Source organism: Schistocerca americana, chromosome 1 (genome assembly GCF_021461395.2).
Source record: "Schistocerca americana isolate TAMUIC-IGC-003095 chromosome 1, iqSchAmer2.1, whole genome shotgun sequence".
NCBI classification, from domain to species: domain Eukaryota; kingdom Metazoa; phylum Arthropoda; class Insecta; order Orthoptera; family Acrididae; genus Schistocerca; species Schistocerca americana.
The window spans coordinates 847,612,554-847,628,144 of NC_060119.1; positions in this window are offsets into that span (position 1 = coordinate 847,612,554).

Sequence of the window (15,591 nt, forward strand, 5' to 3'; positions counted from 1 at the left end):
CTGCTTTGTGCCGCTCTGGCGCCTGAGAAGTTACGAACGCTGCGAGTTCTCGTGCCCAACGCTAGGTGGCAGGGCATTCGCTTCACCATCGCAAAGACGTAAAATATTAACGGACAATGGACGTGACTTTTCGTTGAAGTTACGAGTTATTTTCACTCATTTCTTCCCTTCCAACACTTTTTTTTTATTCGTTATAAGCTTGTCTTATAGTAAATGATGTACGACTTCTTCAGAAGTTTACTTTCTTGAACTGCCGTTACTTCGAAACTTCCAGTTCTGTTTTTTGTCATTATACGGGTGCTTTGATACGAATTTTCTATAAAATGTCGAGTATTGTACAATCCATTCGGATTCCTACACCTTTTTTCCCTCCTCCAGCGTGCCCCAAGGCTCCGTCCTCTGCCCCCTTCTGTACCTTTTATATAGGCGGACAAGCCGCCGCCCTCACTCCCCGTCCACCTTCTCCAGTTTGCCGATGACACCGCCTTCCTTGCCCTTGCCCCCACCCTGCAGCGCTCCCAACACCTTCTCCAATCCCATCTTGACCGGTTCTCCGCTTGGTGCAACCAGTGGTTGCTCAAGGTCAATCCCTCCAAAACCCAGGCGATCATTGTAGGCAAAACCACCCCTTCCTTCCGCCTCCTTGATTTCTATCTCACCATCTATGGCCGTCCTATCGCCCTCACCCCCACCTTTAAGTACCTTGGCGTCACCCTCGACCGTCGCCTCTGCTGGACCCCCCATCTCCGGACAATCCAAGCCAAGGCACGCTCCCGACTCCGTCTCCTCAAGCTCCTTTCCGGCCGTACGAGGGGTCTGGACCCCTTCACCATACTCCACACCTCATCCGCCCTATCCTTTGTTACGCCCATCCAGCCTCGATCTCCGCCCCCCTTACCTTTTATAAATCCCTACAAATCCTTGAACGCCATGCTCTCCGCCTCGCCTATCGCATCTGTCTCCCCTCCCCTCCCCCACGCTACGTGGACATTCGCGCGCCGGAGATCATCGCCATCAGTGTCTCGTGTGTGCCGTCGTGTTTAGTGTTCATTGTTCACCGTCGCACTCCTTCGTTCACCTGTGCCATCGCCATCTTCAGTGTTCGTGCGTCGTGTCAACAGTTTGTAGTGTGGTTTATCGTCGAGTGTGAACGGCCCCGCATTTGTCTTTATGTGTCTACTGTTTTATCATCCACCGTTATGTCACTTATGTGTATTCTTTCTGTTGTTTATTGATCTATTCTATGGCTGAAGAGCGGCGTAACATGCTGCTGACAGCCTGCCTGTTTGTACGGGTTTGAAAATAACAATAAAGAAAAAAAAGGTCCATTAACAGTAATTGTGTTCATAGTGTTTTGTCTCAAAGGTTCCGTAAGACTTCCAGTGAATTGCTTTGTGGTATGCACTTGTTAAATTAATATCATTCTCGTTCTGTTCTGCCGCGTATGTAGCAACTGACCTGAACCTTCACCAGAGAACGCACATTTTAACCATTCATTGGTGGACAAGTGCAGACTGCGGAGTGTCACGAACCGCCACATCTCGTAAAAATCTGGGACAGATGCGTTGGTAACGGCTGGTCGAATGTAATGCAAAGACTCGAGTTATAATACGATGGAGGAACGTATAACATCAAATCTTTCTACGTATGAAGGAAAATTAGAGATGGAAGTTTGTGAAGTTGATGTAATAGTGCAGAATTTTAATGGTAAGGGGGGAACTTGTTTCCGGCTGGTTTCAAAGTTTCTAGGAAGTATAGGAGACTGGTTGGTATTCGCCATTCAGGTTACATGTTGCGAAATGTAACACTATAACACGAGCCAACATAGAATAAATGCATCAGATACTGGCACAAAATTGATGACTTTCTCTATAGAAGGTAATACGGACAGAAACTGCTGGAGATGTAACTGACATTCACCGGCGAATAGGTGACTAATCAGAAGATAATTGGCCCCAAGTTCCTTCCCACCCACTAATTAGACTTTTATAAAAATCGTCAGGCATTGCAGCCGAAGACTTTCGGTGTAAGTGGTCTCACTTATTCCGGCAAAAGCCTTGTCAAAGAGGTCGGAGGAGCGAATAGAGTTTGGTGCGGCAAGCTGCCCCTAAACACGGAAGAATCAGCACTGATCGACGACTTCAGGATGCAAAAGGTAATTAAAGAAACATGTCGTGTTCCCACAGCAAAAATGTCATGTAATAAAAAAAGTGTCATACTGATCTCTTCACACGATTCAGGATTTGTCCCACATTAGGACTGAGAGAAACTCGGAGGGCGAGGGAGGAGTGACAATCGTGAGAAAAAGACTGGAAACTGCAGAAACAGTAACATTCTACGAGTCTTAGCGTGGAACGTTAGATGTTCGAATGTGGTAGGGAAGCTAGAAAATCGGAGAAGGGAAATAGAAAGTGTCAGTACATTTGTAGTAATAGGTAAAATAGAATGGAAAGAAGATAATGGTGAGACGAATATAGAGTGAGTTAATATAAACAGTTCAGCGACAGGATTGTTCTCATCAGAACCGAAAGGAAACCTTGGCCGCCCCATAGCGCGTGTATACATGCCGACGTCACAAGCAGAAGATGAAGATGAGAGCATGGAACTGGTAACTCAGTATATAAATGGAAATGAAAATGTAATAATAATGGTGGATTGGAACTTTGCAGCAGGAAAAAGGAGAGAAGGCTCTGTCTATCAATTACTGGCTTTCAGTCTATGCGTAGCCTCCGTCGTGTCAACACTGTAGCAGAGGCAGTACTCTGGCTGACTACTAGTGTTTCTGTTTTTGTAGTTTAATGGTGCGTCACTAGAGGAACACAGTAAACTTCGTCACTACAAATTTACGAAAGTAATCGTGAGAATTATGATGGGATTTTAGTTCTTGGGGTTATCCATGTCATGGTAGAAGAGAGAGGACTGAAGCTCAACGAACTTGCACAGATCAATGTGTAATCAATAACGGGTAACACCGTGAGGGCGGGTCGTGAGTCGTGCTTGGGTAGATCAGTCGGTAGAGCACTTGCCCGCGAAAGGCAAAGGTCTCAAATTCGAGTCTCGGTCCGGCACACGGTTTTAATCTACCAGCAAGTTTCACATCAGGTCACACTCCGCTGCAGAGTGAATATCTCATTCTGGATCGTATTGAATACTTTGAATGTTTGTTATTCATATCAGATAGTGGTGGGCAGGAAATCGCGTATCTGTTAGAAATCACAGTGACTGAGAAGTCACAGATATCACAGTAGCAACTTTACAGAATCTAACTGCGATTTCAGTCACAGTTAGCAGTCGTAAGTAGTATTTCACATTCAAAGACGTGAGCCATCTATTGGTCGAATTTAGCACTGCTTTCTGCGATTTCAGTGACAAGTCGCAACTAAGAGTCGCAAGTAGCAACTAAAAAGCGCGGTTAACAGTGGCATCTGTTGGTCAAAGTTCGTACTACGTCCATCTCTGCGGTACGCTATGGAGTCCAACTGCGATTTCCGTGACAAGTCGCAACTGAGTCGCAAGTAGCAACTAAAAAGCGCAGTTAACAGTGCCATCTGTTGGTCAAAGTTCGCACTACGTCCATCTCTGCGATACGGTATCGAGTCTAACTGCGATTTCCGTGACAAGTCGCAACTAGGAGTCGCAAGTAGCAACTAGAAAACGCGGTTAATAGTGCCATCTGTGGGTCAAAGTTCGTACTACGCCCATCTCTGCGATACACTATTGAGTCCAACTGCGATTTCCGTGACAAGTCGCAACTAAGAGTCGCAAGTAGCAACTAAAAAGCGCAGTTAACATACTTTTCCTAGTGTCATCTGTTGACCGACGTACGTACTTCGTTACGAGAGCCTTGTGCCTCACGAGATCGATGTGCTGTGTGTGCATATGAAGGGCTTATTTCAATAGTGGCACAAGTCCATTTTTGTTCATTTTGAGACACAGAGTCGTAAAGTTAAATGAGCGCTGAAAAATCTGCAGTTGAGATACCAGAAATATTCAAGCATATGGCTTCTTGCTAGAGATGAACCTTTATTTATGTTTGTTTGGATCACTAATTTCAGAAGCATTATAGACAGAAAAGTGGAGGTAATGGACTTGTACCACTATTGAAATAAGCCCTTCATATTATATGACGACATGCACATTCAGCATCAGTTATGGTTGGTCAAAAAACTGCTGTGACTCTGAATGTATTATATTAATAAGAAGCAACACTGCCTTTTTCTCCTGAAAATATCAAGTAACGTAACAAATGTGTTTGATTCTGCTTCAAATATGACAGTTTTGGTTAATACTCCACATGCCTACAGGACTTTGCAATGTTAACACAGCAGAACTCAGACATCTGTATAAGTGTAGAGAAATGAAAACAGTCATATGAATGCCTCACTTTTGTTCCGACACAGTTCAAGACTCGGGAGAAAAGTTTTACTCCTGGTGTTCTACATGGCAACTTCACACACAAGAACTTTTTGCCGACACTACTACCATCTACATAAGTAAGCTTTTCCTGTGTTACTTTCAAGTAATGCACTTAAGCTATTCCTGATTTAACTGGAAGATCTGTACTTCTCACTTTCATATCAACAGCCTCAAAATGCATATTGTAGACTTCGGGATATGTTACAGGTCAGTGTCACATCAAGATTGTGGAGAAAGGGGCGGGAGGGCGCATGTCACTCTCCAACAAGTGTTTACCAATAAGTAAGTGGGTATAGGACGGCTTAAACATGTGGAAAATGAGATTTTTATTATTCACTCACTGTATTTGACATTTATTATTCCTTTAAAATCGCACAACTCCAATAAAACACAGTTTAATCATTCACTCACTTATTTCACAATTATTTCACTTTTAAACTGCAAATCCTCTAAGAGCTGTCTTGAATCTTCACGAGTCTCTCTCTACAGCCTTGATGTGGATAGATACGTACAGCAACCAGTAATCAGTGAGAACTGTGTCTGCAAAAACACAAGGATTATTAAACAATTTTTGCTGTCATTAATTACTAGCAATATAATTGACAGAGTAGATTGCTAATATTTGCTATAATGAATATCACATTTGCAAGAACGATCTCACTAAAGTAATTAAGTCCATCGAAACGCTTAGAAACTAACCTCTCGTCTGACGAAAACGGTCTAAAGACGCAGTGGCAATTTCTTCAGATCTGTTGACAATGATATTTTGAGTTATCACTTTACTGAGTGACTGAAATGCAGTTCAGGTACCTGTGAACATAACAATATGTTAGAATTCATTTTCTAAATACGAACTATTACGGTACTGTACGGCTACTTACATATTAATTACACTATTAATATTTTCACAGTTGTTTCTTTAATACAAAATTAAAGCCATCGGAAGAAAAAACGTAAAACATACTTGCCAATGACAGGTTTGTTGAGATGCAATTTTCTGTGTTGACAGATGTAACTTTTTCATACGGTGGTAAGTCGCAGAAGTCACAGAAAACGCAGAAGTAGCAGAAATCGCGGAAGTAGCAGAAATCGCAGAAATAGCAGTGGCGGAGGGATACACGACCTCACGACCTATGTTCCTTAACTACGACTCTTAACTGCGACAAATCACAGTTAAGAATAACAGATATTGAAAAGTAGCATTCACAGAAATCACTGATATCGGAAAATCGCAGTTTAGCCCATCACTAATATCAGACAATGCAAGTCTAGAAGATGTCAGTAGAGGAACGGGTGTAGATACAGTCAGTGAAATTGCAGAGAAGCATTCGAGTACAATCCCAAATAAGTGACTAGTTATGAAAGCGGATGTGAGAAAGGTATCTACCCATACTGTGTTAAAAAAGGCATTGAGAACTGTCGAGGCAGGGAATTGCGTCGTTGTCAGGCCGTCCATAATTGTGAAGCTGTTTCCGGTGCAAACTGACCTCTCGATTGTGTCCCATAAATGTTCGATGGAATTCATGTCGGGCGATCTAGGTGGCCAAATCATTTGCAATCGCGAAAATTGTGACATGGCGCACTGTCATCCATAAGAATTCCATCGTTGTTTGGATACATAAAGTCCATGAATGGCTGTAGATAGTATCCACGTAGCCGAACATAACCATTTTATCCACGTAGCCGAACATAACCATTTTATCCACGTAGCCGAACATAACCATTTCAAGTCAGTGATCGGTTCAGTTGACCAGAGGACCCAGTCCATTCCATGCAAACACAACCCACATGTCTGGGAATGAAGACTCCAATATTTTTTTTTTTTTTTTTTAATGGACTTGTAGTCCGGGGTGATATGTTACAATACAGCGTCACCGGTCTATTGCGGTCTAACTGTGTTGGTGAGGCAGTAAATTTCCACAGGGCAGTGACTCCGTCACTGCAATTCGCTTTTGAGGTGTGGCAGTGGGACTTGTGGTCCCGTACCACCCTCTGACGGTGATAGTACTACATGAGTCAGGCAGAAAAGTTTTGCCTAACATGGGCAGGTGAAGGTGTGGCGGTGGGACTTGTAGTCCCGTACGCCAGGGCAGGGAAGTCTCCTACGCCATCTGCTGGTGTTTTATTGGGTCTGTACTTTGTGCTGCGCTCTGCAGCGGATATATTTCAACTGTAACTGTAGGACGTGTGAGAATAAAGGTGTGTGTGTGAGCAGAAGTTTTATTGTGTCCTTGATTTCACTAGTGTGTAGCAACATTTTGGTGCCGAAACCCGGGAGAACATGAAGCGGTAGAGTGCTACTACACATTAAAGAGGACTCGACGCCGGCGGAGAAGGTTCTGAGCGACTTCAATCTCAAAATCCGGTCACGTCACGCCACGTTCAGCTCACACAGATAAGTTGCGGCATTGCTCTGAAACTCTAGCAAAGGACACTGCGGGGCGATTGATTTGTATGCGATGTTACTTGGTGCATGTTTGTTGGTGGCAGAGCAATAGAGGGCAGTTGGCGTATTATTTGCAAAGCACAAAGGGGACTTGCTAAAGTATTGGTAGACTGCAGCGCCATCTGTTAGCAACAGCGACCACTACTAAAGGTCGCGGAAGTTGAAAACTGCACGGTCGCGTCATCTGTTGATAACTACAAACATCACTAGGGGGCTGCTAACGGTTCACACTCCAGGACAGCGCCATCCCTTAGCGATAGCATCCAACGGACGGGATGTCGTGTCCTTGAACGCACTCTCGCGACAGAAAGCAAAACCACCAACTCACCATGGCAGAAGCAGTTGCTACGAACTTGGGGAGGCTGCGCCGGAAGCGGACGACCTTGCGATCGAATGCGACGCGTTTCGTCAGCCAAATAAACGCCTTCGATGGTTCGACAGCTGCAGAAGAAGTAGAACACGTTCAGGAACGCCTACAGGAAACATTAGAAGAGTTGGCCCGATTCAACGATACAATACAGGACTTGCTGGATGACTCTGAATACGAAGCCGACACGGAAGCTTGTGAGGAATATAAATGCAAACGGGCCCTCCAAAAGGCGAAAGGCCTTCTAGGAGGAGCGCGCTCAGGAGACAGGAATGCGACGTCAGCGGCTCAACAACACGCCTGTATGGACATAAAATTGCCTACTATCAAACTGCACCAATTTTCAGGGGACATAGAAGCTTGGCCTCGATTTTGGGAGCAGTTCATAGCCTCCATAGACGAGAATCCGCTGTTGTCAACAATGAACAAGCATGTATTCCTCCGTGGTTACCTTGATGGGGAACCTAAGGACTTGGTCGATGGCATTGCTGTTACAGCTGATACATATGAGCAGACTAAGCAAATTTTGAAATCCAAATATGGGGATAACAACAGAATTATCCTAAGTCACCTGGATTTCTTGGAGAATCTTAACGCTTCGACTTCAGGCAGTCCAGAGGCTCTCAATTCCACCTACATTGAGTGCCATAAGCGCATCCAATCACTACGAGCACTAGGGGAAAATGTGGACTCTTATGGGAGAGTGCTTACACTCAAACTTCTTCAAGCCTTTCCTGAAGAAATTTGCAAAAATTGGCTTGTTGATGCCTGAAGGCAAAAGATTGAAGAAGGGAACCTCACCCACCTTATGGAGTTCTTAAATGAAGAGGTGCAAGGAGCTATCAACACACGCAAAATTCGTGGAGATACTGTACCACACGAAAATTACGTACCAACAGGATCTGCCTTCCATGTAAAGGTTAAAACAAAGAGGGACAAGAAGAAAAAACAGAATACAGAGCCCTTCTGTGTGTATTGCGGCGAAAGAGGGCACTGGGGCCAAGACTGCCAAAAGATTGCAAGCTTGCAGGCAAGAATCGACGCCCTCAAGACAATGAATTGTTGCTTTCTATGCCTGAGATGTGGCCACAACAGAAATCAGTGTTTCAAACGGGGAAAGGCGTCCTGTGCGATATGTAAGGGGGAGCATCACATTTCAGTCTGTAGTAGCCATACCACAACAGTAAATAAAATTGAAACTATGACTTCTAACTTCACATACCTGCAGACTGCTCGTGTGAGTATCACAGGACCCACTGGTAAGAGCAAACAGACACGTGCCATCCTGGACACAGGGAGTCAATCGAGTTTCATTCACCATTCACTGATCGAATCTCTCCAACTAAGTGTCATTGGAAGCACTACTCTCGAGATAACTACTTTCGAATCCAATTACAATTCATCACTCTCAAGGAAAAAGATGCAGTTTAATATGATGGGGTGCTCCACTAACTCCCACATATCAGTAACAGCCTTTGAAAGCACAAATAATTTTTCACAGCAACCAACAGTGCCACAAGATGTAGGAGATATGGCCTTGAGGGGTGGTACACCACTCGCAGATCTTAAAGGAGACACTGAAGATCTACCTATTGAGATCCTGATTGGAGCTGATTATTACTGGAGAATCGTGACTTTGGAACAACCAATCAGGGTATCACCATCGTTGGCTCTTCTCCCAAAAATCTTTGGATATGTTCTCAGTGGAAACAGATGTAGCACCACTGTCAACTGAGCAACTGTCAACTTCATTCAGGGCAGCTGCAGTGATATATCTGATGAGTCAGTGCGCCGATTTTGGGACCTAGAGACAATCGGGATAACAGAACATCAAGAGCGAGCATTAAAACCCATGGACCACCCTATTTATCAGGAATTCCGAGAATCATACTGTGTGGAATATGGCCGCAGAGTTGTATCTCTGCCTCGAAAGAAGGATATCTCTCTCTCCTGCAACCGCACAACTGCTGAAGCGCGTCTTCGCTCCTTACAAAACAAGCTGCTAGGGAATGAAGGGCTGAAGGTCATTTACCACGAGACCATGTCGAAATATATTGAGAAGAACCAGGCAGAGGTAGCACCTGAGGACTGTACTGGTGGAAACACATTCTACCTGCCACACCACATTGTGAAGAAATGCATCAGTGAAAGTGTGAAGTACAGAATAGTCTTCGATGCATCCTCACATGAGCCAGAGTCTCTATCGCTGAATGATGCCCTTGAAAAGGGACCAAATTTACTTCCGGATATTCTAGCAATCTTACTACGATTCTGCACACTTCCGGTGGAATTAGTGTGTGATGTGGACCAAGCTTTCGTGCAGTTAACGTTGAAAGAAGAAGACAGAGACCTCACGAGGTTCCTTTGGTATCGTGTTGAGCAAGCTGGAAGTGGTGCCTACATGACCACAAATGACGTGATTACATATCGCTTCAAACGTTTGCCATTTGGACTTGCACCAAGCCCATTCCTGTTGTCAGCTGCCATAAGGGATGGTTCAAATGGCTCTGAGCACTATGGGACTCAACTGCTGAGGTCATTAGTCCCCTAGAACTTAGAACTAGTTAAACCTAACTAACCTAAGGACATCACAAACATCCATGCCCGAGGCAGGATTCGAACCTGCGACCGTAGCGGTCTGGCGGTTCCAGACTGCAGCGCCTTTAACCGCACGGCCACTTCGGCCGGCGCCATAAGGGAGCTAGTAGCACTAAATAGTGAAAAATATGCACAATCTTCAGGACTTGTAAACAAGTCGGTATTCATGCACGATTTTGTAGCGAGTGTTAGAGACAGCGACACCGCTGCAACTGTTTACCAAGAAACTGACAGAACTTTTCCAGCAGATAAGTCTTCCATTGTCCAAATGGGCGACTAATTCGAATGATCTGAAGGCAATATGGAATGTTAGAGACCTTGAAACAAAGACCACAACCCAAGTTTTAGGAATTAACTGGAACACAGAAAATGACTCTATCTGCAGTGACTACAAGAAGATAGCTAAAAATATAATGGACAAACTGGTTACCAAGAGAAATGTTCTTCGAGCAGCTGCTCAGTTTTATGACCACATGGGTGTGTTCACTCCTGTTGGGATCGTTTCAAAGATAATTTTCCAAGACACGTGGCTGAGGGGTCTTACATGGGAGGAAGTTCTGTCCACAGATCTTGCATGTCGTTGGCACTCACGGGTCTCAAAGCTTCATCACTTGTCATCACTACATATTCCTAGATGGATAGGGACGCTGGGCACAGGTGGCTCTGCGGAGGTGCATGTATTCTGTGATGCATCTGAAAGAGGGTATGGCGCTGTTTTGTATATAAGGACATCTACTGAAACTGGATACACTGTGCACTTTGTCTGTAGCAAGAACAGACTGGCCCCTATCAAGAAGGTAACTCTACCCAGGTTGGAGCTACTTGCTGCACTGGTCGGACCACGATTCCTTCATTACTTTTGCCAGGAAACAGGGTTTGATGCCAACAGAGCTACCTTGTGGAGCGACTCGACAGTCACTCTGGAATGGGTACGGAGTGATCCAAACATATGCAAAACATTTATCTGTAATTGTGTGACAGAGATATTGACATACACCACAACCAGCCAATGGAGGCATTGTCCGGGAAGCCAAAATCCTGCAGATCATCTCACGCAGGGACTAGAAACAAATCTGCTAGCCACTCTTGATATCTGGTGGGGTGGTCCACCATGGCTTTCAGAAGACAAGCAGTTCTGGTCACTGGAAATCTCAGCCCCACCTCCATCAATGCCAGAAGCCAAAACGAGAGCAAATGTCACTCTGATCACCATCACTGAACCACTACTGGACATTGCAAGGTTTAGTTCATATTGGCGAGTACTGCATATAACTGCCTTTGTATATCAATTTATCAGCACAACAAGAAACAAAAATAGAATCTCCGGCAGTTTTAGTGCTTTGGAATTACAAAATGCCCGCAGCTACTGGATCAGAAGAGTTCAAGACGAACTATTCACTAGTGAACTGTCTGAATTGCGTAAGGGAGAACAATTGCCCAAGGAATCAAAGATTGCTCGATACAATCCCTTTATATCAGATGGCATTTTTCGTCTTGGTGGTAGGCTGCAATGTGCTGCACTGTCACACTCAGAGAAGCATCCAGTTATATTCGATGGACGTCACCATTTCACTGAGCTTCTCATGAGACACACACATATAAGACTGCATCATCTCGGTGTGCGGATTGTGTTAGGGGAACTGCGAGAAGAATTTTGGATTCTGCGAGGACGACAAGCTGTTAGGAGAGTTCTTCACTCTTGCGTACTATGCAAGATAATACACAGTCGCCGGTATGAAGAGATGGAGGCCCCACTACCACTGGACAGAGTTCAGCCTTCAAGACCATTTGCAGTAACAGGCATAGATTTTGCTGGACCATTATATGTCAAATCTGGACATCAAACAAAAACGTCCTACATGGTTCTATTCACATGTGCAACAACACGGGCCATTCATATTGAACTTGCAACTGACATGTCCACTGACAGATTTTTGATGGCCTTGCAACGCTTTGCAGGACGTAGGAGCCTACCAGTCATTGTCTACTCAGACAACATTCCATGCAGCCAACTCAGAACTGGCAGAGCTTTTCAAAACCATACAGCATACTGACGTACAGCTCTACTGTGCCCACCATGGAATCACTTGGAAATTCATACCACCACTTGTGGCTTGGTGGGGAGGCTGGTGGGAACGCATGATAGGTTCAGTCAAGTGCTGCCTGAGGAAAGTTCTTGGTCGGTCCCAGGTGGATGAAGAGAAAGGAGAGAGCGACACTGCGTTGACGCCAGCCCACTTTCTAAATGGTGGGAAATTAGTAACAATTCCATGTGGGCCAGAGCCAGCAACTAGAAAGGACCTCGCCAAGGAATTCTGACTCAGGCAAAAGGTCAATGACGACATCTGGCGCAGGTGGAAGACAGAATACCTCCTGCTGCTAAGACAATATCATGAGGTGATGGGATACCCTTCGCAAAGGAAACCGAGAATTGGAGAGGTTGTTCTGCTCCAAAAAGACAGCAAACCACAGCACCTGTGGAAGAGGGCTGTGGTAGAAGAAGTGCGGCATGGCAGAAACAGTAAAATACGGTGCATCATCCTCCGCCAGCCATATGGTATGAAGATCTGTCGACTGGTCCAGCTGGTCATCCCTCTCGAGATGGACCAGGGTGGGAAGGATGTCGAGGAATGAAGACTCCTACGCCACCTGTTGGTGTTCTATTGGGTCTGTACATTGTGCTGCCCTCTGCAGCGGATATATTTCAATTGTAACTGTAAAATGGACGTGTGAGAATAAAGGTGTGTGTGAGCAGAAGTTTTACTGTGTCCTTGATTTCACTAGTGTGTAGCAACACCACACGATTATGGAGCCACTAGCATCTCCCACAGTGCCTTGCTGACATCCTGGGTCTATGGCTTCGTGGTGTGTGCGCCACACTTGAGCCCTATCTATGAGCTCTTACCAACTGAAATGGGGACTCATCTCACGAGATCATGGTTTTCCAGTCGTCTACGGTCCAACCGGTATGGTCACGAGCTGAGTAGAGGCACTGCAGGCCACGTCGTGCTGTTAGCAAGGGCACTCGCGTCTGTCGTCTGCTGCTATAGCCCATTAACGTCAAATGTAGTTGCACTGTTCTAACGTATACGTGCGTCGAACGTCCCACATTGATTTCTGACATTATTTCACGCAGTGTTACTTGTCTGTTCGCACTGGCCACTCTACGCAAACACCACCGCTTTCGGTCGTAACGTGAAGGCCGTTGGCCACTGCATTGTCAGTAACGAAAGGTAATCCCTGAAATCTGATGTTCCCGGCACACTCTTGACACTGTGGATCTTGGTATATTGAATTCCCTAACGATATCCGAAACTGAATGTCCCATGCGTCTAACTCGAACCCACCATTCGGCGAACAATGTCTGTTAATTCCCGTCGTACGTCCATAAACACTTTAGAAACATTTTCACTTGAATCACCTGTGTCCAAATGACAGCTCAGTAATGCATTGCACTTTTATGCCTTGTGTGTGCGACATTACCGCCATCTGTACATGTACATGACTTCTGTCGCCTCAGCGTGTATTAAAATTGCCGCCGAAGACAGTATGGTGAAACTGGCTTCAGAACTGAAAATTTTTTATTTTCACCGTATCTTAAAAAAAAAAAATCGAGAGATAGATATGTAAAAATCTATCGGGTGGGGAACTGTACAACTCCCCTTGGTAGTTAAGAGGTTTGCTATACAAAGGAAGCAACTACTTGCGTAGTAGACTACTTGTGGAGTGCGCTTGTTTTTTTAGGTTAGGCGGTAGTTTGAGGTACTGTAATGAACACTCGCCGGACGACACGCAGGGAGCGAAACCGGGCCGAGTTTCTCTGCTTCGTCTGTCAAAATTTTATCAGTAAATTATCGAAGTATTCGTAACAAAGTCCCCGAGTTTACTGCCCTCCAGGATATTTCTTGCGCTGAAATTATGCTCGGGAGCGAGATATGGCTGAAATCCTACTAAGAAAGCTCTGAGATAGTGATTAATGGAACATATATTTAAAAAAAGAGGTTAGAGGCCATAGGAGGGGGAGTTTTCATTGCTGATGACAAACATATTGTCTCTACTGAGAACGAATTTGAGTGTGACAGTAATGTTATCTGGTCGCTTATAGCAGGTCCAAGTGAAATCAAGTTAATTGTTGGATGTTTTACCAGCCACCCATTCCGCTGTGACAGTTTTAGAGCCATTCTGAGTAAGTCTACGGTTAGCAGCACGGAAACACCCAGATAATGCAACATTAGTCGGAGACGAATATAGACTGAGACGTCTGCAGGGGCGCAGACAGCCTGTCTTGTGAAGTACTTTAGAATACATTTTCCGAGAAGTGGCTTGAGCGGCTTGTTAGCGCACACGCAATGAAAATATTTTTAGACCTTGTATCTACAAACAGGTCTTACCGTATCGACGACGTCATTATAGAGACAGGGATTAGTGGCCATGACGCCATCACAGCGACTATCATAAATCAATGAAGAACGCTACCAGAGTATTTCTGCTCGAAAGAGCAGATAAGCAATTGTTAGCATCCCACTTAGTCAAGTGACATCATTTAATACTAGTATGGCGGCAAATTTTAAACAGATTGTAAATCGTGCGCTGGAGAAGTATGCGCCGAATAAGTAGATTAAGGGCAGAGAAGGCCCACCGTGGTTTAACAACGAAATTCGGATATGCTGAGAAAGAAATGGCTGTTGCACTCTCGGTTCAAAAGACAATGCTCAAATGGCGACAGGCAAAAGCTAGTAGAAATCCGTGTGGCAGTAAAAAGATCGTTGCACAAAGCATACAACAACTACTACCGGCATACCTTAACAAAAGATCTTGCCGAGAACCTGAGAAAATTCTGACGCTACATAAAATCGCTAAGCGGGTCTGAGGATTGTATCCAGTCACTCGGTTTGGTGTGACAGGAGAAGATAGCAAAAGGAGTGCCAAAGTTTTCAGTTCGGCATTTAAGAAATCGTTCACCCAGGAGACTCGTACAAATACACCATCGTATGACCATCGCACGGTCCCCAGTACGGAGGAAGCAACTGAAGGAGTTGAGAGCACATCAGTTGCCTCTCACTTACCTTGCACATATCGACAGTCTATCGCCCAGAGCGAAGTCCTAAGCGATTGGAAGAAAGCGAAGGTGGCTCCTTTATTTAAAAAAGATATAAAAGCCGGACCCACAAAACTACAGACCAGTATCCTTAACACCAGTTTACTGCGAATTCTCATTCGCATATATTGTATTTCCTTGATACTGAAAGACGTCTGTCCAGGAATCAACACGCCTTTAGAAGGTACCTCTCGTGCGAAACTCAGCTTTTCTCATGTGATATCCTGCGAACCACGAAGAAGACCAACAGGCAGATTTCACATTTTTAGATTTCCGTGTAGCATTTGGCACGGTGACCCACTGCAAACTGTTTACAAAAGTACGAGCATGTGGAGTAGGTTCCCTGATATGTGAGTGGTTCAGAGACTTCTTAAGCAATGAAATTAAATGAGCGTTTGGCGTCATTGGCCGGGAGGCCCCTTGCGTGGCAGCTCCGGCCGCCTTGCTGCAGGTCTCATTACATACGACGCCACATTGGGCGACCTGCGCGCCGGATAAGAATGAAATGATGATGAAGACAACACAACACCCAGTCACTGACCGGAAAAAATCTCTGACCCAGCCAGGAATCGAACCTGGGCCCGTAGAACGACAATCCGTCATGCTGACCACTTTTTTTTTTGTTTTTTTAATCTCATTTTGTTCGTTAGTGTTCGTTGCAATTGT